The sequence below is a fragment of the Lepidochelys olivacea genome (genome assembly GCF_965140295.1).
Source record: "Lepidochelys olivacea isolate rLepOli2 genome assembly, chromosome: 15".
Classification (NCBI taxonomy): domain Eukaryota; kingdom Metazoa; phylum Chordata; order Testudines; family Cheloniidae; genus Lepidochelys; species Lepidochelys olivacea.
In genome coordinates, this window is record NC_140425.1 from 5091626 (window position 1) to 5117801 (window position 26176).

Here is a 26176-nt window from a genome sequence, read left to right on the forward strand (position 1 = left end):
GGTTTCATTGCATGGCCCTGACACAAATGAAGATCCTCGAGCTTCCCAGTGTATCCAAGGCTTGCCTGTCGAGCAGAAGGTCTTAATTAAAACCTGGTGAGCTTAATTAGTTGAGATCTATAAAGAAAATTGATTCGTGACAAGTGACTGTTCAATACTCTCAGCTGCTCCATCCCATCCTCCTGGTGGATAGATTTACAGGGCCATTTATTTTCTTTCCCCCATATGTAGACAGTGGTGTTGACATGGTGATTTATGTTATCCAGAAGGTTTATTTGTCATCTTGAAAAACAAGGTCCCATGGAGCAAGAGAACTGTTTGATCTTTGTCTCGATCAGCGTTTCTCGAATGCAGCCACCATGGTTGCATGTGGCCACCAGCGGATTTTTTTCTGCAGCCACAATAGCCTCCAAAGCATGGGCAGAGATGGGGGGGGGGGGGACAAAGCAGCGGCCCCTCCCTGCAGCACCCAGCTGTTACCAAGAGTAGCGAGATGCACCACCTTGATGTTTGTGCTGGCACCGCCAGCAGGGATCGGTGCCCTGCACTGCACCACCTCGGAGCTCTGGGCAGAGCCTCTGGAGACACCTGGGGCCGGTGTCTGCGGTGCCGGAGTTGGATCTTGTCAGTGGAGGCGGCTGCAGCGTTTGATCACCGGGGCTCTCCCCTGGGGCCTGGGGAGCCTGGAACTCTGCAGGTGGCCGGTGAGTTCTCGACCCCCTTCCCTGGAGCAGACTCTCAATGAAGGGCTGCAGGAGTCAGGAACAGAGAGACAGGGTTTGTCAGAGCAGCCACCAGCAGGAACCCCTGGTCTAGATTGTGAAACCCTGAACAAAACACGAATATCTGCATGTAAAACACAGCCCATCCCCCTGCAAAGGCAGGACATGGCTCCCTGATTGACGTATCCAATATGACGCTGACCCTGGCAGTCTTCTGGAGCTAATGCTCTGGTATTAAACTCTTGCTTCTTTCTACACTAGAAATTTCCCTTAAGATTTAAACTGGTCTTGATGTCAAAATGTTTCTGAAATGCCTTTGCAATGCAGTGTGAGAAGCAGCCGGTCAGCGGCTGGCGCTGCATGGCAAAAGCATTGTGTGTTACATCAAGGGGAACAGTCTCATACCCCTATCTCCTTGAGGTACAGCCCTGTGGACTTGCCTGGTCTCACTTACAGCGGTGTCTCCAGTGGAGTTTGCTTGGAGTGAAATGATGTAAAGGGGAGAAGACTGGGGCTCGGGCGAGTCTGCTGGGATCTGAGCATTCGGGAAAGTGCAGGGTTAGCCACTGCTGTGTGGGGAGCAGATGGGAACAGGAGTGGAGGGCCAAGTGCATGCAAGTGGAGTGAAAATATTCCAGTGTATCCCCAAATCCTACAGTTAGAGCCCCTGTGAACCAGACTCCTCCATCTATTGCTAGGGTCTGCTGACTGGCCCTCCCCAGCTCACAAATAGCAAGGTCAGAGCCCAGCTGTTTGACATTGTCAGCTATGGGCAGCTTAATGTGCGTAGTGAAATGCAGCTTGGAAATGTGTAGCCTTTTGCTTCTGCATACCGCCTAGGTGGTCAAAGTGGCACAGGCATGCCCCTGTACAGGAGATCCGCAGTTCCCACAGGGGTGGACTTGGCAGTACGAAATGGGCAGGTGCAGACATCTTGTTTGACTGAATCTGGAGTTGAAATAACTTTGCTGTTGGTTGTGCCCCTAATGAAGGGGCTCTGATAAAGCTGAGAACGGGGCTTGATTGGTTCTTGGGGCAGTTCTCCGTTCCCGCTTGGGGATGGTTCCCGCGAAAGGCGAAGAGTCCATCTGCAGGAGACAATGTGCATGGATGGTGGATATGGGAGACCAGAGGGCAGGGGGAATGCTGAGAACCCTGTGTGTTCTTTGCGTGATTGTCCACTCTTGGTGCACATGTGCCCCGTGCACACAAGATCAGGTTCTTTTTGGGCCGCACCTGAGCCATAGGTGTCCTCAAGTCCCTGTCCGTCCCCCCCCCCGGGGGCAATAAAGGGCAGAGTGGGCTTGACTGCCCCTTGGGTCCTTCTTCCTGCCAGTGACAGCGAGATGGAACCCCTGTGGTGCTGCCTGCCTCACTGGGCTGGGGAAGGCGGGTAGCAGTCTGAGTGAGTTCATGTCGTTAGTCAGATAGTTACTGCCTGTTTGCATAATGTATGTCTCTCGGTGTTTCAGTGGGGCTAGCCCCATACCCGGTAGTGTCTAAATATCCTGGGTCCAAACCTGCCCCTTGTGTGAACACCAGGCACTCCCTCTGCCTAGGAGCAGGACGTATCCCCGAGAGATGCTCCACGTGTCGCTCCTTCTCCAAGAGCACTCGGAAAGCTAGAGAAGCCAGCTGGAGTCGTGCCTCCTGGAGAGCTTAGTGCAGGCTTCCTTGGACACCGAGAGGAAGGGCAGAGCTACACCTCAGGCCTCCACTCAGTTTCTCTCCATGCACATCCTGGGGAGCTGAGATTTCCTCCCGGGCCACATCTACTAAGAGGCTCCACTCGCCCGCCACCATTCCAGCTTCGACTTACTCTGACGGGGCAGGAAGGCACATGCTGCAGGGATGAGCCCGGGCACAAGTCCCCTTCTCCAATGCCAGGCTGCTCACTCATCTTGGGCTCCACCTTCTGAGAGCCAAAGGCCTGGAAAGGCCTGCTACCTGGGAGTCATGTTCCTGGCTACCCAGCATTTGAGTATCGGCTATCTTGCTGTCGAGTGATTTCACTGTGAGCCTAGTACTGGAGGCACCTCTCCTGGAGAGGCTGAAGAGGGTGAAATCTAAGCCATCAGTTACTCGGCCAACAATACAGCTAGTCAAGGAGGTGTTTCTGGTACTGACCCCTTCCCTGGAGTCAAGGCATCTGAGTCGAATGGCCCATCCTTGGAGGGAATCTCCTTGTCCCGCATCCTCACAGAGCCGGGGGACCTCTCCCACCCACTTGCTGTGGCTCTGGGAGGCAGAGATGCAGCCACTCCAAGCCTGTTTAGGGCTTTGAGTGAGAGCCAGGTTTTCCCATTGAGCTGATGCCAGTGCAGAGCGGAGAGCCCTGGTGTGATGGCCCGCACTGCTGTGTTCTGAGCTAGCAGAGCGTGCTCCACTCCAGATCGCTTATTGACACTGCAGATTATGTCCCCATCAGATAGGAAAGGGGGACCACAGCCAAGGAAAGTGACCGTTATTGTGTGCCCAGTGACAATTGGAGGGCAAAGGCCCACATCCACAGTGAGGCAGCCACTCATCCAGTGCTTCTCTTCGTCATTCAGCATTGCCCCCTTCCTCCCTGGATGGAGCCTGAGCCAGCCACTTTTCACCCAGGACCCTATTCTGTGTAGCCCCTAGGACAGCAGGAAAACTGCACTCTGTGCTGCTTGAGAAGGAGCTGTACGACTGGGGGTTCAGCATGCTGCTAAATGCTGTTGCCCAGAGCATCTTCTGATCCCTCCTGGCCACCTGCTATGGAAGGAGCTGTGTGACAGGACCGAGCCCTGTTGGAACATGGAGAGCCTTTGAAGAAGAGGAGCAGGTGTCCATCCCAACCCTGGGAGAGTTCTTCCAGACGAAGGAACAAAGCTAGCTTTGTTCAGCTCCATCCACCCCCACCAGCTCCCAGGGAGAGGTCATCAGCCCCTTGCAATCCAGGATGTTGAGGGCCTCCAGTCGGTCTGAGATCACGGGCGTGGGTATTCAACCATGTCCTGAGATCATCCATCACTTAAACCAGCACCGTCTCCAGGCAAGATCCAGCTCCGAGGCCTGGCGGGAGGAGAATGAGATTCCGTAGGAAGCTGCTGGAGGTGACCGTAAACACCTTCTGGGTGCCCTTTCCCATGAAGGGGAGGCTGGGACTGAGCAGCGATTTGTGAGGCTGGTGTAGAAAGATGCTGATTTCAAGCGGCATTGCCGGGACCTGGCTAATGGGAGTTGGTGTAACACATGGGGCTGACGTCTCGTTGTCTCCTACTCATTGCAATGGAAACCCAGCCCGTGGGAAAACCCACGATTCCGGTTAAATGGCTGCTTGCGATTCCAAGGTCCAGTGATGCCAAGGCATTGTTTAGTCTAAGCGCTCCAAGATGTTTCACAGACTTTGCTGGAATCACCAAGGGGGTGAGTGGGTGGGGGTGGGGAAGCGTAATCCCTTCTTATCTGAATTCAGTGGCAAAGTTCCTGTAAGGGAGGCAGTTAAGAGGAGAGGGGTCGGCTGATAGGACAGGGGAACCCTGGGTTTTCTGGCTTGCTTAGTGCTCAGGGCTTCACCCTGTCTCCAAGCTGCACGCTCACCTTCTGGATCTGCCACCCCATTTCCTATCCCACTGAAGCCATTCTGGCTCCCTGGCTGGGCGGAATCGTTCAGCCATTAGAGATTGTGCACCTTGCTTGCAGCAGTTTCTCTAGGCTGGCCTATTTTGGTAGGGTTGTGCTGTAACCTCTCCCATACCTGTGGTTACAGGGGCAAGGTGCAGCAGAGCAGGCCAGCCTAGAGCACCACAAGCGTTGCTATAAGCTGGGCTTTGGGTCAGTCCGCATCACCAAGTCAACGACCACAGCTGGCCCTGCGTGGCCCAGCAGAGAGGCCAGGGAGCCCCTCCAGGGCAGAGCTGGGGAGCAGTGTGAGGCTGGATCCATGGACCAGGCTTAGGCTCCAGGGCTTCTCTGAGTTGCTTATCCTGCCATAGCATTGAAAATGGTTTCACCCTCTCTTCACAAGCATGCAAACCGCTGTCAGCAGCGGGGCCGCTGGGCCTTGCTGAGGGCAGGAAGAGGAGGTGTTGGTGTGGAGAAGGCTGGTGCGTGTGGTAGGTGTTTGGAGACTTCAGAAGCCAGTGAAAGAAGTGTCTGCCCTGCCGGCTGCTTCTCACACAGCATCTCTTCAAGATCTAGGAAGCCCATCCCTGCCGCACCCTACTGATGTTAGGCTGCAAGGCCAGGATTTTCCCATAATGCACTTGAACATTCCAGAAAGGAAGTAGCTTGAAATGGCTTCAATGATGGGCTCATCAGGTGAAGAACAAATCAAATGGGGCATCTGCATAATTCTCATCAGAAACCTTGTGGTACATCCCAGATGCCGCCCTCCAGCCAGGGTACAGGAACTGCGGAATGCTGGCATCCTCCAGGACTGGCTGGCTCTCCAGCATCCGCTCCGTGTAGGGGACCAGTAGGAAGCCCCCAGTTCTGCTAGGGGCCGAGTGGACCAGTGAGTTAACCAGCCTGCCCACCAATGCTGGAGAGTGGACTTCAAAACTACCCCTCACAACGAGAATGAGCTTTGATAACTTGCTGCCTTTTCTCTTCAGAATATCAATTCTCATCACAACACCACCAACCCAGGCCGACAGGGAGGGGCAGGGCTGCAGGTCAGGCTGAGATTCATCAGCAGAGCTGTGGCGGGAAGGCCTCGGGACTGGAACAGCAGGGAATGCTGTGCTGCAGGTCAGGACTGGCAGAGCTGTGTTGGGAAGTCAGCAATCGGCTGCTGATCCCCGTTGCTCACCTCCAGCCTCATGCACCAAATGTCTCTTCTATTAAAAATCCGCTCTGGAGGTGTTGCAAACCTCGCTCAGCCTTCCTTACGCTGGCATGGCTTAACAGGAACAAATCACGTTGTGGCTGCGAGAGCAATACCTCCCTCACAGAGACGTGCATCACAACAACGCTCAGAGGAGCGGGTAGAAGAGAGGCTTTTGGGGCCCATTTAGACACTCTATGGGGCTCTACTTTACACCATGCATTCAGCAACAATCAGTCCCACAGATGTGACAAAGGTAGATTGTGCAGCAGGGGCCACAGTGCAGGTTTTGGGCACGGTCTGATGGATGTGGCTGGGAGTAAACAGCAAGCCAGCTTGGGTGTGCTGCAACAGCTTGTTTAATTCAGTGTTCTCCGCCCGTTTGGTAATTTCCTTTTGGTAATAAGCCGTTGCCTGGTGGCTTGACTCTCTCTCGCCCCATTGGGACAGTCTTGCTAAGCAAAGGATGTACGAGACCCTGCTCTCAGCTGGGCTCCAGAGGTGTTCCCGTGATACAAATAACGAGCAATCCATAAACAGCTTGGGTAAAATCTGTGCAACTGGTGTGCATAGACAAGGCCAGTTTGCCTGCAGAAAAACCAAGGGCTGTAGCCGTGGGGTGGCCTGGCCTGGCCTGGACAGACACAAAGGCTCTTGCTGAAGAGGTTGATCCAGCTGGAGGAAGGGTTGGCTTCCCCTCAAGCCAAAATGGACTGTTTGGGGTTTTGTTCCCTGTAACTTTTTTGCCGGGCTGTCACCTTTTGGGCATTTTAAGCCAAAATTCTCTCCCTCAGGCACCTCCCCGTTAGACACCTAAATGCAGCCAGGGACGTCCTTACTCATACGCAAAGCACGCAGCTCCGTGGGGCACCAAATTTCCTGGTGCCCTGCGCAGCTGCGTGCTGCTCCAGCTCTTCCCTAGGGACGCCCCCCCCCCGCCCCACCCCCACTCCCCTGAAGATTGCAGTCAGGCTCGAGCCCGCACTCACAGCGTGGTAAGTGGAGCGATCCGGCCCCAGCCTGCTCCGCTCCCCTGACTCCCAGCCACACAGCCCGTGAGTGCTGGGGCGTGGTTCCCCCCCCCTTCCCCCAAGCCTGGGAGCCAGGGGAGTGGAGCAGGCTGGGGCTGGGTCACTCCACTTACTGCAGGAAGTAGCCAGCCCCCCTCCCCCATGGAGGCCTGGGGTCCCCCACAGCCCCCCTACAGGGCTCCATAGGGCACCACAATAGCTAGGGATGGCCCTGAATGCAGCCATCTCAGCACCTGAACAGCTCACTTGTGCACCCTCCACTCTGAAAGTCCAGCCCCCAAGTGAGGTGCCTAAAGATGGATGGAGGTGTCTCACATTAGTCACCAGGGGCCCTCCTCCTCTCAGGAAAGCCATAGGTCAGGGAAGAGCCCTTCCAAAGCTTTGCTGAAGCAAGCTGGGTGGATCTTCCTGGAAAACTGCTGAGCTCCTGTGAGATTGCTGCCAGGGACTGGCCTCTGTTTCCACTATTTATGGAGCAGCAGCATCTTCCGAGGGGGCCTGTGAATTGTTTAATGCGCCATGCATTATCGATCTTTAACTAAACAAAGCTACGTCTCCTACCCCAGAGTTGGCCCCCCGGCCAGACCTTCCTGGCAAAGACAAAGCACGCGGTTATGTGCCCCAGGGCTCATCGTTCTCAGTACATGAAGCCATCCAAATAACACTGCTGCAAATTTGCCAGTGCTGCTTTCTATGCTCGGCATGTACGATAAGCTGCCCCTTGCTTGGTCCACTACCATCAGTGCAGCAGGTTGTGGGTTCGTGTCTGGCCCTGTACGTCCATTAACCCTTTACTGCTCTGTGGTCATGGCCATCAAGGGGGCTTGTGTGTGGCCCTTTACGAGTGTGCCAGAGGTGTCCGAGTGGTGCTCGGGGAGTTAATCTTTCCCTGAATTCAGTGGTATGAGACAGACAGCAGACTCAGTACGCTAGGTGGTGCAGCTGGCACATTCCAGCCCTGGGAATACCCCAGCGTGTCTCCTAACAAAGCTCTTTGTATGGATCCCCACCGTGAGCTCTGAGCAGTGTCTGAACCTGGGACCTTCACCGCCAAAGTACAGGCCTCTGGCACTCGAGCTAAAGGAATAACTCAATTAACTGGCAGCTGTAGTAGGCTGTTATACTCTCTGTGTACCAGCCATCTCCCTTTGGCTGGAGCCCTTGTGGTGAAAGCTCTGGCCTGTGATGGGTTGCCAGCTGATTAGGACCATCCAGCCTGCCCTTCAGCATTGTAGGTTGGCACATCAGCCTTCTCCACTCTTGGCCACTGCTGACAGTGCCCCGTCAACCAGTAAAGGGTGTGAGCAGGCTCCAGGCCACGTATTTAAAACAGGGTCTTGTGCCCCACCCACCGAGGCAGGTCACTGATTTCTAGCTGAGTGAATAGCCAGGAGTCAGTCCTGTGATGTTTGCCACTCCTCCACAGCCCAGTGACCACAAACATCCCTGCCAGGGGCCGGGAATGTCCAGGCAGCCCTGCCTCCTGTGCACCATGCTGCTCAGACCCCCCCAGTTTAACTGATACCTGTGTTCTCCATCCCTGTTAAATTACGCTACTTTGGCCTGTCCCCCTTTAAATAGTGCTGTGGTGAAGGGAGGGCATTGAGAAACACAATCCTCCTATGCCACAGTCCTCCTGGTCTCTGTGGGTAGTGTGGGCTCATCTGCAGGCCAGTACCCAGCATGCCCTTTGACTCTTTCAGCTGGCAGAGAGCAGTATGAGGGCACACAATGAAGGGAGAGAAACTTCTGTCTGTGCCCACAGCCAGGATTGGATAGCGGGCTGCAGTGGATAATGCCGTCTTCCAAGGGGACTGTCAGGAGCCTATTGCTTGGGATTTAACATTAGGGTTTTGTGGGAATGATCCTGCAGTGGCCCCAGGGAGATGGGCTGCAGCTCTCCGCCAGCTGCAGCCTCTGGTCTCCTGTGCTGAGCAGACAGAATGTGGGGCTCTAATCATGGGACTTTTCACTGTGGGGCACCAGTTACTGGAGCATTGCAAGTAAAGCAGTTAAATACCTTGACCTCAGACTAGAGTGCATACAGATCATCTGATTCTCTTCACTAGCTCTATGCCAGTCCCCCAGCGGCCTAGCTAGTGGGCACTTCATTGCACACGCTCCTGATCTGCTGGCCTCCGCTCTCTGAGCAGAGGGAGATTTGCATAATGATATGCACAAAGGAGAAGGAGCAAGCTAGCATGTGAAAACTGATCTAACCTTGCAAATAGGTCCTGAGTGCAGGAGGTGACCCAGTGTAACCCTTGCAGCGCTGCCTGCCTGCCTGCCTGCACGGGAGTGCCAGGTACAGCTGGAATGCATCATTAAAACGGCACACCCCTGGGCTTCTCGTAATGCCAGTTTCTGCACTTCTGCACCTAGAATCATTCTGTTGTTCCCGCCTGTGTGTCATCCAGGGATCAAGCCATTTGTTAATTCTGTGCAAGTGTGGGTGAGCTGAGAGGCAGCTGTTGAAAACACAGGCTTTCGGTTATTGTGTAGTTACTAGTTGTCTTGACAGAAAACCTGCCTTGTGCAAAACCTCTGCAACAAACTGACCCACCGTTTACCTCAGCCATGCCTGGGAAATCATGGGAGGGGATCGCTTTGCTGTTGGTCCTTCACCAGCCTTGCTGTGTCCGCTCCCCGGGACATGCAGGTGTCTGGAACAGCCATGGCTCCTGCGGACTAACTTGCCAGGGGCTAAGTGGCACAGCGGGATCATGCACAAAGCCTTTCTCTTCTGAAGACTTTGTGTCAAGTTCCAGGGTGGGAGGGATAGCTCAGTGGTTTGAGCATTGGCCTGCTAAACCTAGGGTTGTGAGCTCAGTCCCTGAGGGGGCCATTTAGGGATAGTAGCAGGCCCCGTGCTTCGTGGTGAAATGTTTGTTTTCCTCTTAAAAAGGAGCTCTCCAGGGAACATGTGAAGGGCCCCAGCAGCAGGACTAGGCTGTCTCCATGCCCATTGTCTGAGATACTGTCCTGCATCTACACCTCTATTGCTGAGAGGTAATTCTCCCTCTGTCTCCCACTGTCACAGGGCAGTGCTGTTGCCCGTGTAGCAGGTGCCTCTTCCATGACCTTGAAAGTGATTGTCTTTCCCTGCAATGGGAAAAAACTCTGAGCAGCAACTGGCTGATTTAGGATGATAGGTCTGATAACGTGCGACTGCTCTGTGCGAGGGGGGGTCTGAGTACCCCACACGCTGCGAAATGATAGCACAGCCGCATGGCACTCTCCCTATGAAAGGAGGCTTCTTCAAGGAACATTGTCAAATGAAGACCTAAAATGTGACCGGCCGCTAGGTGCAGGTTAGACGTTAAGCCTGGTCTACCCTAGGAAATTAGGTCAGTATAATTATGTCACTCAGGGATGTGGAAAAATCCACACCCTTGAGTGATGCAGTTAAACCGACCCAAACCCTGGTGTGGACAGAGCTAGGTCTATGGACGAATTCTCAGGGAGGTGGAGAACCTCACCCCTCGGCATAGGCTGCAGCATTTTAAGTGTAGGCCAGCTCTTCGTCTGCAGAGGAATGTCCTCCAGCTTCCAAATATCCCTTCTTGGGTGGGGGAGGGGTGTTAATCTACATAAATTAAACAACTTGCATAATTTGGTGAACAAACTGACATTCATTTTCAGGCTGATGCTGCTGAGGTCCAAACCAGCCAGCAGAGGGAGCCCCAATTGAACACTCTTCCCTGATGCGCTGGTGTCCTAGATGCTGCCGGTTGGGAAGTGAAACCAGGCAGGGCTGTGTGGGCTCCAGCCTGGTTGGAATCCAGGGTATCCAGTCATTCTATCCCTGGAAAAGGAGGAAAATGATAAAGGCAGAAATGTAATTTCCCAGCTTCTACAGGGGCTCTGGGGAATGAGCTCTGGGACGGGGCCTTGAACTGTGTCCTTTTCAGTCACTTCCCCAGATCATCTCTTAAAATGCTCCAGTTCTCCCCCCTCACCCCATCAGCATGCTGCTGCCTGTGCCCAGAGCATCCACCCTGATCCTCTTTGCCACACAGCCTCCCTCTGCTCTGTCAGACCCCTCCTCCAAACTATCAGTCCCCCACACAATGACCCACCCTCCCTGCCAACCAGCCATGGGCAGCGGGTAATGGAGGCCAGGGGAGGCTAAGCCTCCCCAAACCTCTGCTAATGCTCCCTGAGACAGCCTTGGGCCATGTGATGAGTCTCAGAGCTCCTCTGGGGGGCCCGGGCTTGGGGCTTGGCCAGCCGGCTGGGGCTCAGAGCTCTTCCAGACTGCTCGGGGTACCAGCAGGCCGGCCAGGGTTCAGGGCTACTCCAGGCGCTGGCTGGGGTTTGAAGCGGTTGCCGGCAGGCTGGCTGGCAAGAGCAAGAGAGTGGAATGAGCAGAGTGGGGGCGGGGTCTTGGGTGCTAGAGGTGTGGTGGGGGGCTAGCCTCCCCGAATGGAGGGTGCATGACTGTGCCCAGGTCTCTGGGCTTCAGATTCTGTGCTTCCTGCCCGCGATCGTTCTCCATCAGCGGCGACCACCAGTGCCGTCTGCACTGCCTTGGGGAAGCTCGCGTCGCAGCGAGGTGCAGTATCTGCTCGTTGTTCCCCAGCCATAGTCGAGAAGGGCAGGAACGTTGTCTCTGCAAATACCCAGGCCGGGCAATGACCCTGTACATCGGCCTGATTCAGCAAGGAGTGCGCCTCCTGCTGCGAAGTGTGACTCTGCTGCGGGAGAATCCACCCCTGCAGACTCCACAATAGAGCCTTGTCAGGAAGCTAGGAAGCACTCTCATAAGCATGAGACTAAGTCTTCCACAAAGTGCGCTTCAAAGCCATTGGACTCAGTTGTAACAAGCCTACCAGCTCACCCCATGAGGACTTAGGATGTCCTAAGTCCCAGATGCCCGACAAGAAAGCCCCTAAGCACTGGGCTCCATCAGGACCAGTCTGTGTTCCATCGGAAACATCATCCCAATCTCCTCCCAGCCTGGGATCTGTTAGCACCGATGAAATCTAATCACTGCCAACTTCGGATACCACCCTTCTCGCCGGCTGTGATGGCCGGACAAACAGAACCCTTCTCACACCGAGGAGAGCTGAATCCTTTGCTGCCTATAATGGGGCAGTTGCCCCACTTTGGCGGACAAAGGGTTAATAGCAGCCCTTGGAGGGGCTGTGCAGAACCCAGCCAATCAGAGAAGGCTTAGAAGCAGCCAGTCAGGGCCAGGCTGGGCCCTATATGAAGGCTGCAAAGCAGAGGAGACAGGAGTCTCTCCCTGACAAGCAATGGAGGAGGACTAGCTCCCAGGGATACCACCTGAGGTAGAGCAGCACTGGGCAGGCTCAGGGGAGCAGAGGGAAAGCTCCAGCCTGATGCCTGCCAGGCTGAGGCCCCTGAACGGAAGGGCTGAGAAGGTGCAAGGGCCAAAGGGGAAGTGGCCCAGGGAGTGCAAGCAGTAGAGGGGAGAGAAGGAGGGCAGGACATGGCTGCTGCCAGAGGGTCCCTGGGCCAGGACCCAGAGTAGTGGGCAGGCCTGGGTTCCCCCCTGCCCCCTTACACTGCACCTGGCCTTGGAGGAGCGTGGCCCTATGCAGACTGTGGCTTGCCCTGAGGCCAGGGGCTAGACTCTGGGGCTGCAGTTGGCCACAAGGGCAGGTGAAGACCGAGGACTGCGGATACCCCCAGAAGGGGAGAGAACCGAGCGGGGCACAGCCGAAGGGCTGTGTCCAGAAAAGGACGCCGCAAGCCAGGGAGCAACACAGGTCCCAGACAGCACAGCAGAGCAGGCAGCGGGCGGGACACCACCCGCAGAGGGCGCTCCACGGCTAGGACAGAGCTAATTCCTGGAGCAACCAGCAGGAGGCGCCGCGGTGGTGAGTCTGAACCCCGTTACACTGCCCCACAGGACATTTTCGCTCTCCCGGATCTGGAATCCCCTCCTGCATCAGGCCTGTCTGTTTCCAGGGAAATAATAGCACCTCCGAGAGACTTGACTGCTGGAAGGAGCTTATCACCCATCCCATACACAAAATACATCTACCCTCCAACGGCACCGATGGTCCTGTCACTGGAACCGGAACTAGCCTTTTGCTCATCGAGAGATTCTGAGCCATTTGATGAACCTCTCTTCCCTGATCCTGTTGTCGGTTCCAAGTGGGGCGGGGGCTTGGATACACTCAGTGAAGCCACGCCAGGTGCATAAGTATAACCGGTTTTATTGCTAAAGTATAATAAGCCTCCCGGCCTTCACACATTACTAAATACGTGCTTTCCAGCAACCAAGCAAGAATCCATGCATACACCCCTTCTGCTATGGAGAGTCCTGAACCCTCCTGCCTTGTTCTTGAGGGCTCGTAGCAGGCAGTGCTCTAGCGTGGGGAATTCCTGTTCACCCAGAAGGCCAGGGTGCACAGGTGAGACTGTTTGTCTAAAGCAATTCTCATAGCTGCTTTTAATTATCCCCTCCTTCTAAGGGGGGGCATATTCACCCATAAGCAGGCTCTGGCAGGAAACGCTGCTGTTTCCTATTCCCACACTTTACAGTCTTAGGCCTTTCTTATCTCTTCACTTGTTTATTCAGCCAAGCAGCTGCAAGCCAGCTCCCCCGGTCAAAGCCAGTTTACTACTAGCTCCCCCCAAACCATTCTGTAGCATCAACCCCAACACCTGTGTATCCACCACCACCCAAAAAACTCTCACAGACACGGGACCAACCTCCACCTCATCTAACGACGAGCTGCTGGTACTCCACGCCATGGGAGGGGGGCCCCGCAACCACATGTCAACCCCTCCTACTGGCTGTATTGGGGCCTTGGGACCAGTACCCCCCTGCAGAGTCAATTCGATATGCTAGAGACACCCCTTGCCTCCCCTCTAAGGGGACGCTCAGATCTGCCCCTGGATCCAACTGAGAAGGAGGAACATTACGGTCTGGATCTGGCGATTCTGCCGGAACCAGCAAGACTGCCATCGTCATCCCCTGAGGAACAAAATACATCTATATCTCCTCCACCCCGGATGACTTCAGGCAGTTCCAGGACTTGCTCTGCAGAGTTGCTGGAGAGCTTCAGAATCCCCTCAAGGAGATCCAAGACTCTCAGCACAAACTCTGAGACATCCTGCATGCTTGCATACCCAACAGAATAGCTCTTTCTGTTCATGAAGCCATACTGGAGCCAGCTAGGACAGTTTGGCAGACCCCTGCCACCTGAGCTCCTATCCCAAAAGAAGCATTATGATGTGCCAGCCAAGGGAACAGAAGTTTTGTTTTCTCACCTCACTCTCAATTCACTGGTGATTCATGCTACTTCTAAAGGGCTTTACATCAATATTCTGGAGTCGTGAGCCGTTCAGAAGGCATGCAAGTCCTCCTTCCATTCATCCACGCTCACCATGTCCTCATAATGTCAGACACCGTTACGACTGTCTTCTACGTCAGCAAGCAGCGGGGAGTGAGATCAGCCTCCCTGTGTGCAGAAGCAGTCAGCCTCTGGAATTGGCATATCAGCAAACAAATCACCCTGTCGGCAGCCTACCTTTCTGGGAAGCAGAATGTGCTTGCAGATTCCCTCAGCAGACATTTCACAGTTGACCACAAGTGGGAGGTCCGTGATTCAGTACAGCGCAATATTTTCCCTCTATGGGAGACCCCAACCAGGGATCTGTTTATCTCTCAAGCAAACAGGAAATGCACCACGTGTAGCTCCAGAGGAGCCCTAGGTCACCACCCCCAGGGCAGCGCTTTGCCTCTTTCTTGGTTGGACCAGTTCAATTTTGGCTGCCCTCCACTACCACTCCTGCCATGAGTTCTACACAAAATCCAGCAGGACAGAATACAGGTCATCCTGATTGCCCCCCTTCTTTCCCCGGTTCTTTTTTCCCAACCTCCTACGCATGTCCTCCCGACCACCAGTCATCTTCCCAATATTCCCTGGGCTCATGACTCTGTGGAATAGCAAGATCAAGCACCCTGATCGGTGTCTGCTCCACCTCAGGGCTTAGTGTTTGGATGGGCATCATCCTTAGAACGTTCATGCTCCACATCCATATGAGACATCCTCTTCAACAGTAGCAAGGACTCTACTAGAATATCTTACCTAGCCAAATGGAAACACATCTCTTCCTGGGCACAACAAAGAGGTGTGTGATGGGTTCGGTCAGAGATCCCCTGGGGACTGTCAATTTCAGCACATCTGAGCCTATTTTCCCTGCCAGCTTGGGACTCCAGAACCCTGCCTTGTTGAGCCAGACATGCTAGCCTGTGTGCAACACAGGCCCAGGGTCTGGACCACACCCCCAAAGCTGCAGACTTTACCCAAAAACAGCTCAGCAGGTTACCTGTCTCCAATACCCAGACACCCAGCTCCCAATGGGATCCAAACCCCAAATAAATCTGTTTTACTCTGTATAAAGCTTATACAGGGTAAATTCATAAATTGTTTGCCCTCTATATCACTGATAGAGAGAGATGCACAGCTGTTTGCTCCCCCAGCTATTAATCACTTACTCTGGGTTAATAAAATCACTTTTGTTTATTAATGAAGTATAAAAAGTAGGATTTAAGTGGTTTCAAGTAATAACAGACAGAACAAAGTAAGTCCTCCAAGCAGAATAAAGCAAAACCACATAAGTCTAAGCCTAATACATTAAGAAACTGATTACATGTAATATCTCACTCTGAGATAAGGTCCAATAAGCTTCTTTCACAGACTAGACTCCTTCCTAGTCCGGGCCCAATCCTTTCCCCGGTACAGTCCTTGTTAGTTCGAGCAGACATCTCAGGTGGTAAGCAGGGTCTTTTTCATGACTGGCAGCCCCCTTTGTCCTGCTCCGCCCCCTTTTTATAGCTTTGGCACAAGGTGGGAATCTTTTGTCTCTCTGAGTCCCCACCCCTCCTCCTAATGAAATCCATCTTAAATTTGGTACTTTTGCATTTATCAGGTGACATGATCACATGTCACTGTAAGACCCCCTAGTCTCCATTCTCCATGGGCTGGCCCACACATACACAGGAAGGCTTGCAAGTAAACAAACCATTTACAACCAATTGTCCTAGTCAATGGGAGCCATCAAGATTCTAAACCACCATTAATGGCCCACACTTTGCATAATTACAATAGGACCTCAGAGTTCTACTTCATATTTCTAGCTTCAGATACAAGAATGATACATGCATACAAATAGGAGGAATATATTCAGTAGTTCATAACCTTTGTTATGATACCTTACAAGAGACCTTTTGCATAAATCATATTCCAGTTATATCATATTCACACTCATAAGCATTTTTCCATAAAACATGTGGAGTGCAACGTCACAAGGTGCTCCACCAGAGACTACAGCTATTCCTCTCCTTTTGGACTATATCTAATCTGTGACAACATCAACTCCTTGCGAGCCTATTTGGCGGGGATCGGCGCATACGATCCACCTTCTCAGAGCTACTCCGTCTTCACCCACCCCCTGACCAATAGATTCTGGAAAGGCCTAATCAGAACCTTCCCATCTACTCAAAAGCCTGCTCCCCAGTGGGAAACAAACCTTGTTCTCGCAGCATTCAGAAGTTCTTCCCCCACCCCCCGGCCACCTTTGAACCTATAGCTACTTGCTCCATGCCCCTCCTTTCCATGAAGGTTGCTTTCCTTGTAGCCATCACCTCAGCAAGAAGGGTTGGAGAACTTGGAGCAGTGATGGCAGATTCTCCATACAGTATATTCTTTACATCGACACTCCAAATTCACCCCTAAAATAGTTTTAGAATTTCACTGTAACCAATTCATTCACTTACCTGTGTTCTCCCAGAACTGCACACTTCCACAGAGGAGCAAAAGACTCCACTCCCTCGATGTTTGGCAGGCCTTGGCTTTTTACCTGCAGAGAACAAAACCAGCAGGCAGGCAATCCCGGAGGCTGTTCATTGCTGTTGCAGAAAGGATCAGAGGGTGCACCATCTCCACCCAGAGACTCTCCAGATGGATCTCTGGCAGCCTTCTAGTCTGCATTCAGCTATTGAACTCCCCACCCCATGGGGCAAGAGCTCATTCCACCAGAGCGCAAGCAACAGCTATGGCGTCTCTTCAGGAGGTGCCCTTCCTGGACATCTGCAAAGCAGCCCTGTGGGGCTCCCTTCACGCATTTGCAAGATGTTATGCCCTGTTGCAGGACTCTTCTGCCTCCTTTGGGACAGCGGTGCTCCACTCAGCTCTCCTGTCTACATCCTCCTCCTACTGAGGTACTGCTTGTCAGTCACCCACAGTGGAACACAGTAGGGACCATCAGTTGAAGAAGAGGATACTTGCCTGTAATTGGAGGTGCTTTGTGATGTGTGATCTGATTTGCAGTAGTGAAGGAACTGGAGAGGCGGTTGGTCTGCCCCGCCCTTTATCCCCTCAGTTGGTGGCTTGAGGTGAGCCAAGGTGCATGCCCGGACCAACTTTCAAAATTCTCCGGCTCCAGCTGCATGGTGCACATGCACAGTCCACAGCAGAATGCAGATAGAGACTAAACATCTCAAACAGATAAGTAACTTCCTCTTCACTGTAACCTGAATCCAGACTTGCCTATAGCAGCACCCTGAAGCAATTCAGGACTGGTCTCCTCCTTCACTGTGAACAGTGTCATGCTAGATCACCCTGATCCAGGCAGGCTTCACAATGTACTGCTCTGCAGACAACCCCCAAACGGGAGGGGGTCCGAGGGGGACCTCGTATTGGATTTCATGTGTTTTAAACTGTGAAGTTTCAGAGCTTTCTTTTGTGGATCCTCTTGGAAGAGAGAGATTTACCTTGGGCGAATTTCCCAGGGCAGTAGCACATCCAGGGTGAACAGGTGAAGGGAGTGCAGGTTCAGATGCATATTTTCACACAGTCAGTGCTATGACATTCTCCTAGAAATGTATGTGCACTGCTTGCCCCCCGGACACAGTGAACAAAGTATTGATAATCTCCATGACTAAAATCCAGTTATCCAAATAGGATATTCTCTTGCCGGTTACAGAAGAATTGAAGGAGGAGATTTTGCTGTATTTCTCATTTGTAATCCAGTTGCTCAAGGGATTTGGGCTGTAATTGCATTGGTACAAATAATCTCTTAACTCATTTAATGCAGCAGGTCTTTGGGCCCCCTGGCTGCAGTATGTTCCATCTGATGCACAGAGCTCACTGCACTGGAAACAGTGCAGATTGGCTGCCTGAGCCCCAGACTGGGGGCTAATCTGAAGGGCACTGAGTTTCTCGAAGTGCTGCCCTGGCCCTGGGGTTCAGTGGGGAAGTGGATGGGTTTCGATCACTGTGCTGCAGAATTCCCTTGGTGGTAACTAATGAGGCAGAGCTTTACTGCGGGGACTCCAATGGGAGGAATGAAACTAGAGCAGAGGGAAGGTTGTACCATAGACAGGGCCTGAGACACGCTGTAGTTTTCTGACATCCCCCAGACAGTGATACAAGGAGCTGTGCCCGTGTTAGGCAGCCAGATGGCGACATTGCTTATTATTTAATTCTGAACCTCCTAATGCCCTCTGTTCTCAGCTCCCTGAGGGCACCTCCCCTCTGCACAGAAAGGGAGTGCAGCAGCACCAGGACCCCTGCTCAGCTTTGAGGTGCCACCAGTGACATGCTGCCCATCTTTGGTTGGGTGAGGACACACTACTACCCCTAAAGGTGAGGAGGAGGATGGCAGCTTCCTCCAGGCAAAAGCTAAGGACGGAGCTGAGATACTTGGCTAATGGCTGCTGGTGAGATCTCTGTTGCTTTGGTGCACTGGGGCATCAAGACAGAGTGGGATGTTAGGCTGAGAAAAGGGCTGATTATTAGAATACTGTCAGAGCAATAGGGGCCATTATATAGATGGGAAACTGAGGCCCAGAGAACTAAGTGGCAGAGCAGGGAGTTGAACCTCAGTCTCCTGAGATGCAAGCTAGTGCCCAAACCCACGGGGCAATTCCTTCTCCCATCTCTTCCACCGGGGTGACTGTGCTGTCACCCCATAAGAGGAGAGGTCAGGGGGTGACTGTTCTGTTCCTTTGCCCCCGCAAGGAGTGTTAATTTCTGTCAGGAAACTGCCTTCATAAGTGGGAGGGTGTGGCGGTTCAATACAAGACAGGACACGGCTTTAGGCAAGCAAGCAGGCTGGTCTGCTGATGGGATTTTCCCTGTCAGCTTTTCCACCTCTTTTATTTCTCTCCCCCCTGCGCATCACATACCCCAACCGACCGCAAAAGGTATCAACAAAGGAAATAATATGACTTTGATTAATATTCCTATTTACTAGCCTCTATCTACTACAGTCTTTATTCTCAGGCCTTGAGCTTCGGCCGAGGAAGCTTCCCACGGCTGATGTCCTTATTTTGACTTCCCAGATGGTCCATGTTTTCATGGTCCATGTCCTTGGATAGAACAGAGCAATGTGTGCATTGCTCCTACACAACAGTCAGGGTGTGCCCTGACTGTTTCCAGGTGCATGAACGCTACATGAACCCTTCATCCCCCCTTTTGTTATTATTATGCTCGGCCATCTCATGGTAGCCATCAGTTTGCTTTTGTAAGTGATTCAACTCCCGGACAGACAAGGACATAACTCGGGGAGCCTACCAGGGCAGATCTCTGCAAAGCCTTAGCAAGGAGGGAATACATTGTATACAGCAGCAGCAAAATATAAGCCCAACAATTACAAACACAGCATAACCGAAAAGTTGTCGCAGCCATCCTAGAGAGGGCAGCCATCCTGTAAGCCAATCCCAAAAGCCCTCAAACCCCAGATCTTGGTGTATGTGTGCTGTAAGATTGGCCAATTCGGCCAGTCTAGTTTCTATGGAGCGACTATTATCAGTTAAATTAAAGCAACACATGTGCTGAAACGTGGCGCAGCCTAGATGGTGTTTCAGGAGCAAAAAATCAATGGCTGCTCTGTTATCCAAAATTGCATCCCTTAATTCGTGTTGCTCTGTGTTAAGTAGGGCAATTGCCTGGGATGTTGTATTAATTGCCTTTGCCGCAAAGCATGCCAGGTTATTTAAAGTTCTGGCTGTATAAATGGCAAGCGCGGGGACCCCAACAATAGAGGCCGCTAAAGCAGTATACTCAGCACGACTAAAAAGCTCAACATCCGCAATACAATCATCTGAAAGGGGTACACTTCTTCTACTACGTTTTTGACCAGTAAAAGGCAATATAAGTGTCATTCTACTAAGACAGCAAAGGGTGCCATCTCTTAAATTTGCAGGAATATAATTAAAGGTGCATGAACCGCAGGTAAAAAACCATCCTGATGGTAGGATGATATGGCCATAATTGTATGAAACATTTACGGCGTGGGAACAATTTAAAAAGGGTTGAGAAACTTGCCGACAGCCCAAGGGCACCCTTGTACTAGTGCAGTTAACCACACGTGCACAGGTGACATTGTTGGCCCCGGCCGGGTACGGTGTGTGGAGGGATATGGCCGTGTGAGACAAAGTATAATTGGCCGGGCCCCAATTAGCCATACCAGAGTATTGGGAAGAGAGATTCGCGTAAGCAGCGAGCATCGTCTCATTCCCTATTTCTTCAGGGTGATGACATACTGGGATAAGGCATGTACCCAACAATTCTCCAGCTGCTACAGAATTAGATAAACAAAAGTGGGTAACATTTGCTATTGAAGCCAATCTTTCCCATAGGTTATATGTCATTCGGGCTCGTAACGGAGAAAGCGCTCCCGAGCCAACCCCTACAGGAAATAGCAGGCACAAAAGGCCAATACAGAATTAGCAGTACAATAATCAATACAGAATTAGCAGTAATTTGGGCAAGAATTGCCACAAACAAAGTCTCAGGAGTCTCTGGCTGTTGGTTTGCTGCCAGCCGTCGTTGAGCCGCGGCGACCAACGCTTTTACTGCTCCCCATGTCACGGGCTGGCTTGGGACACTACGCCTCTTCCGTTTCCGTCCCTTCGTTGTCGACCCAGGAGGCACCGCTCCCTCCTCCAGGGTCAGCTGAAACTCCGGTATGGGGTTCGATAGTCCCTGGTGCCATGCCATGCTGCTTCAGTGCCGGTCGCACACACCGGGCCGGAACCCACAATGGTCCTGCAGGGAGAGACACAGCAGCATATCCCCGACCCCAAGTGATTAGAGGCACTGGGCCCAGCCATTGCGGATCAGGCAGCTGACGGTAATAGACACGTGGTCTTTCCAGCACCTCGGATTTATGAAAATGCCGATCCGCGGGGGTCTGCTGATCTGCGTTTAGCGTTAAGTTATTTAAAGTGAACAAAAGGATATGCAATTGTTGCTGAATGTCTCCCAAGGTTCGGAGACGCAGCTCCCCTTGTTTTAATTGTTTGTCAAGCAAGGTTTTTAGTGTGCGATTTGCACGTTCAACAATGGCTTGGCCCGTGGAGTTATAAGGGATCCCGTGTGTGAGACGGACGTCCCATTGGACACAAAAGGCGGAAAGAGCTGTGGAGCAGTAGGCTGGGGCATTATCTGTTTTTATTTGGCTCAGGCGGCCCATAACAGCAAAACAGGCTAGCAGATGGTGAATAACTTTAGGAGTGGCTTCCCCATGTTGTGGGGTTGCCCAGAGGAATCCCGAATAGGTATCAATGGAAACATGTAAAAACGAATAGGGGCGGAATTGTGGCACATGAGTAACATCCATTTGCCACAGCTGATTTGCTGCGGTACCTCGGGGGTTAACGGCATAAGAGAAAGTAGGAGCAGCAGCAGCACAGTGGGGGCAGGAACGAACAATGGAACGTGCATGATCAGCAGGAATGTGAAACTGCCGGGCCAAAACAGAGGCAGACTGATGAAAAAAGGCATGGCTTTCAATGGGGTCAGAAAAAAGGGAATTTACCTCACCACGTAACCCGTGATCGGCGCGCGCATTGCCTTCAGTGAGTAGCCCAGGCAGAGGGGTATGACTGCGAATATGAGCAACAAAGTAAGGGAAATTACGAGTGGTGATGAGATACTGTAAAGACAAAAACAGGCGAAGGAGGTCTGCATCGACCTGAGGGGTAATGAGGGCGAGGGGTAATGAGGGCAAGGGGTAAATGATCAATTACTTGATAAACATAATGGGTGTCCACAATCAAATTAAAGGGACAATCAACAAAAAGTTGAAAGGCCAAAACAACAGCAGCCAATTCTGAGCACTGTGCAGAACGCTGAGGCAGCGTAAAGCGAGAATGCCAACGAGGGGGGTCACCTAATTGATAGGTGACAACACCGCGACGTGGAGAGCCATCAGTAAAAAGAGTGACGGCTGAAACAATGGGTTGAGAGCGACTAAGACGATGGACAACCAGGGGCACCTGTTGGGTAATTACCAATCGGGGATCTTTATGGGGATTATAAGAGATCTCTCCCACATAATCACAAAGAGCAACCTGCCAGGCCAAGGAGGTGTGGCACAAAGAGTCAAATTCAGTACGGGACAAGGGGAGCACAATGGCAACTAAATCAGTGCCAGTGCACTGCACGGTGGCGGGCTTTACAAACAAGATCAGATAGGGCATCTAAATACGGGTAAATATTTCGAGGGGGGGTGGATGAAAGGTATAGCCATTCTATAATAGAGACGGCTGTGTCTGTACGGGGTACAAACAGAGCTGCAGTTGGCGTATGAGGGGTGGCAAGAAGAACCAACCGTAAGGGACGGACCTCTGGGAGTCTGTCCACAAACTGCTGACTCAATGCTGCATTGATTTGTCGAATGCAGGCAGTATGCTCCTCAGTGATGGCAATAACCGCACCTGGTGCCCGGGCTCCACGCAGGAGCTCGAACAACGGCTGCAGCATTGCAGTGGGGAGACGAAAGTAGGGCCGAATCCAATTTAAATGACCCAAAACTACTTGTAATCTAACAAGGGTTAGGGGTTGAGGTAGAATTAATTCCGGACGAACCGGAGCAGCATAGGTTTGTAAAACCTTATGTCCGAGGTAGCGATAGGGATAAGAGCGTTGGATTTTTTCTGGTGCCACTAATAGGCCATTTTGGCCGAGAATCTCGGACAGAGATTCAAGTTGTTCTGCCGTAACCTCAGGACCACTAAGCAAAATGTCATCCATATAATGGTAGACCTTTAGTGTGGGGTACCGGGCACGAAAAGGGGCAAGGGCCCGATCCACAAAGAGCTGACACAAGGTCGGACTATTTTGCATTCCCTGGGGCAAGACTTTCCATTGATACCTATGAGAGGGTTGCTGATTATTATATTGTGGCACCGTAAACGCAAATTTTTCGCGGTCTTGTGGGCAAAGCGGAATAGTGAAAAAACAATCCTTTAAATCTAACACACAAAGCTGATCGGTTTGAGGAATTAAATTCGGGTTCGGTAAGCCAAATTGCGAGGGGCCCATAGGTTGGATGCGTTTATTTATTTCCCTTAGATCATGTAACAGCCGCCATGCACCCGATTTTTTCTTAATAACGAACACCGGGGTGTTCCAGGGACTGGTGGAGCTCTCCAGTCGCTGTGCTTGCAAATGCTGCACAAGCGACTGAAGTGCTCTTAGCTTCTCTAGAGGGAGGGGCCACTGGTCCATCCACACGGGCTCTAAGGATTGCCACACCAAGGGTAATGCTGAAGGCATGGCGGGTGCGGGAGGGTTTTGGACCATTAGATATTAATATCGAGGGTGGTGTCCAGCTTTGTAAGCAAGTCACGGCCCCAAATATTGAGGTGGACAGGGAGCACAAAAGGACGGATTGTAGCAAGGGCACGGCCTCCCGGTTTAGAGACCGTGACCCAAGACAAACTTTGGCGCCCGGGTTTACTACCCCCAATCCCCCACAACTCCTTAGAAGGAATTGTTGGCCAACTGACCGGCCACTCCAGATCACGAATCACCGTAACGTCAGCTCCAGTGTCCACCAGCCCTGTAAAGGGAACATCATTTAAGAGAAGTGTTAACTGAGGTTTCGAGGGGCGGACCGACATTGTTAGAGCAACAAGTGGAGAGGACGTGTTGTGAGATGGTGACTGAGCCAGCGTCGATCCAAAGCCTCCTCCACCCCGGTCTCGATCCTCCGCAGCTGGCACCGGATAGGGGACTAAAATCAATTGTGCAATTGACCGTCCACGCGGGAGTGACTGTGGAAGATGAGTCCACACCTGAACCTTAATAATGCCTGTGTAGTCAGCATCAATGACCCCTGGAATGACAAAAAAGCCCTGTTTCCCAGCATGTGAGCGAGGGAGAACGAGACCTACAAAGCCGGCAGGGAGAGGTCCCGTCACCTGTGTAGGTATGGCGCAAACCTCCCCTGGCAGCCGAAAGTCAGTGTCCTCCTGCATGATCAAATCAAGCCCTGCACTTCCAGCAGTCGCCGCCCTCATAGAGTCTATGGATTTTAAGGCAGAGGAGCGGTTGTCTGAGTGGGAAACACCCCCGTTTGGCCCTGGGTTCGGGGGGGACCCGTCGCGCGGTTTCCCGACCCGCTACGACACTGATTAGCCCAGTGATAACCTTTCCCACACTTGGGGCACTTCTTGGAGGGTTGGGCTGGTGCCTTAGATGAGCGGCACTCCCGCTGAAAATGACCCTCCTTACCACAGCGGTAACAACGCTTCCCCTCCTTCCCGGTTTTTCTCAGGGCGGCAGCCAGAACTCCAGCCTTATGGGCTTGTGTGCCGATGTTCTGGCACGCCCGCAGCATGTCTGAGAGCTCTAAAATACCAGAGGCTTGCGCTGCCTGGAGAGCACTGCGGCAATCCTCATCTGCATTTTCAACTGCCAATTTTAACAGGAGCTCGTGAGCTGCCTCAATGTTATCCACCTGTCGGAGGATAGCCTCATGCAATCTGTTGGTAAAATCCAAAAAGGACTCTGAGGCACCCTGACGGATACTGACAAAGCTTTTGGTAGGCTTGCCTGAATCCGGGACCTTCTTGAAAGCATGCTGGGCACAGGTGGAAATAATGGGGAAGACGGCCTGAGGGAGTTGAGACTGCATCTCAATAGTAGCAAACGGGTCCTCCCCTGCCAAATGCTCATAAATGATACCGTGCTCTCTATGTACCTGAGCTTGGCGTTCTGCCATCTGCCGATACTCACTAAGCCAAATAACATACTGACTGGGTGATAACATCATGCGCAGCAGCGTTTTCCAATCCTCAGGGATTAGGGAGTACCCAGTACCTATCCCTTCAATGAGACCACGCACAAAGGTGCTAGTCAGGCCAAACTCACGAATTGCTTTCTTTACCTCTCTAACCACCGAGTATGGCAAAGTGGTCCAGGTGCCCACGGGGTTGCCCTGGTCATCATTCTGCCAGGTCACCGGGCAAACTGAGACCAGATCAGCCAGCTCCTCCGCTGTAAGATCTGAGCGAGTCTTCGCTGCATGGACCATTCGTTGCACCAGCGAAAGCCCCTGAGCAGACGTGGATGACCCTCCGGGGGGCCCCACGGGGGGAGGGTGATCACACACCGGCTCCGGTGGGGAAGGCCAGGGAGGCGGTGGTAATAGAGGCCCTGGGGGCGAAGCAGGGGGAGGGATGGTTGCAGGAGCGGACGGGGGTGGCGAGATCACCAACCTCGCGAGGGAGGGTCTGTCCGAGATGACACGCTGTATCGCGTCGCGGCAGAGATGCCAGGCATGTAAAGCCTGCACGGGCGCCCGAGGCTCCTCGTGCAATGTCTGGCCCAACCGCTCCCAGTCCGCTAAGTTAAGGGTTCCAGCTTCAGGGTACCATGGGCACTGGGCACTCACCTCCTGTAGCAGGAGAGTGAGCTCTCTAGTAGGACAGTCATGCTGAGCCTTACTCAACAAATACTGTAGCTCACAGCGGTGTTGCACTTGCAAAGCAGAGAGGGAACTTCCCATACTTACCACAATGAAAAATACTCACCGGGATCCGCGAAGCGGATGAGTGACGCGTCTGAAACCCTTGCCGGGCAAGGTGAGTGCTGAGGGCCCCACGTTTGGGCGCCAGTTGTGGCGGTTCAATACAAGACAGGACACGGCTTTAGGCAAGCAAGCAGGCTGGTTTGCTGGTGGGATTTTCCCTGTCAGCTTTTCCACCTCTTTTATTTCTCTCCCCCCTGCGCATCACATACCCCAACCGACCGCAAAAGGCATCAACAAAGGAAATAATATGACTTTGATTAATATTCCTATTTACTAGCCTCTATCTACTACAATCTTTATTCTCAGGCCTTGAGCTTCGGCCGAGGAAGCTTCCCACGGCTGATGTCCTTATTTTGACTTCCCAGATGGTCCATGTTTTCATGGTCCATGTCCTTGGATAGAACAGAGCAATGTGTGCATTGCTCCTACACAACAGTCAGGGTGTGCCCTGACTGTTTCCAGGTGCATGAACGCTACATGAACCCTTCAGGAGGGGGTCTCCACGTCCGGCCTCTGTGTGCAGTGAGGGTCCGGTCCTCCTCCCTGCGAGGAACTGACCCACCCTTGGCTTTGGAAGCACAGAGGAAATCAGTGGCTGCCTGATAGTAAGGCAGAGCCATGAGAGGCGGCGGAGGGCGTGCGGGGGGGTTCCTCCCCTGACGCCAAGGCAGGGTTGGTAATAACGTGTGCCTGTCGAGGGCCCTGTCCAGGCCTAGATTGTGTATCTCTTTCTTTCCCCTGGAAGGATTTAGGCAGTTCAGACGGTAACACTTGTGTGACTTGTCCTGCCGGGCTGAGGACTGGAGCCCTGTCTA

The 26176-nt window shown here is 52.7% G+C and overlaps 1 protein-coding gene and 1 long non-coding RNA gene across 3 annotated transcripts in view; one reads left to right on the forward strand and one right to left on the reverse strand.

Moving 5' to 3' along the window:
* The window catches only part of OSBP2 (oxysterol binding protein 2), a 366039-nt gene that overhangs the window by 323726 nt on the left and 16137 nt on the right, over positions 1–26176 (forward strand). The gene's annotated exons all lie outside the window — the stretch shown is intronic.
* LOC311531352 lies at positions 18642–25843 on the reverse strand. Its single transcript, XR_014714200.1, has 3 exons — positions 25363–25843; positions 23335–23387; positions 18642–20587 (listed from the first exon to the last, which is right to left on the reverse strand). It is a non-coding gene; the product is annotated as an uncharacterized lncRNA (long non-coding RNA).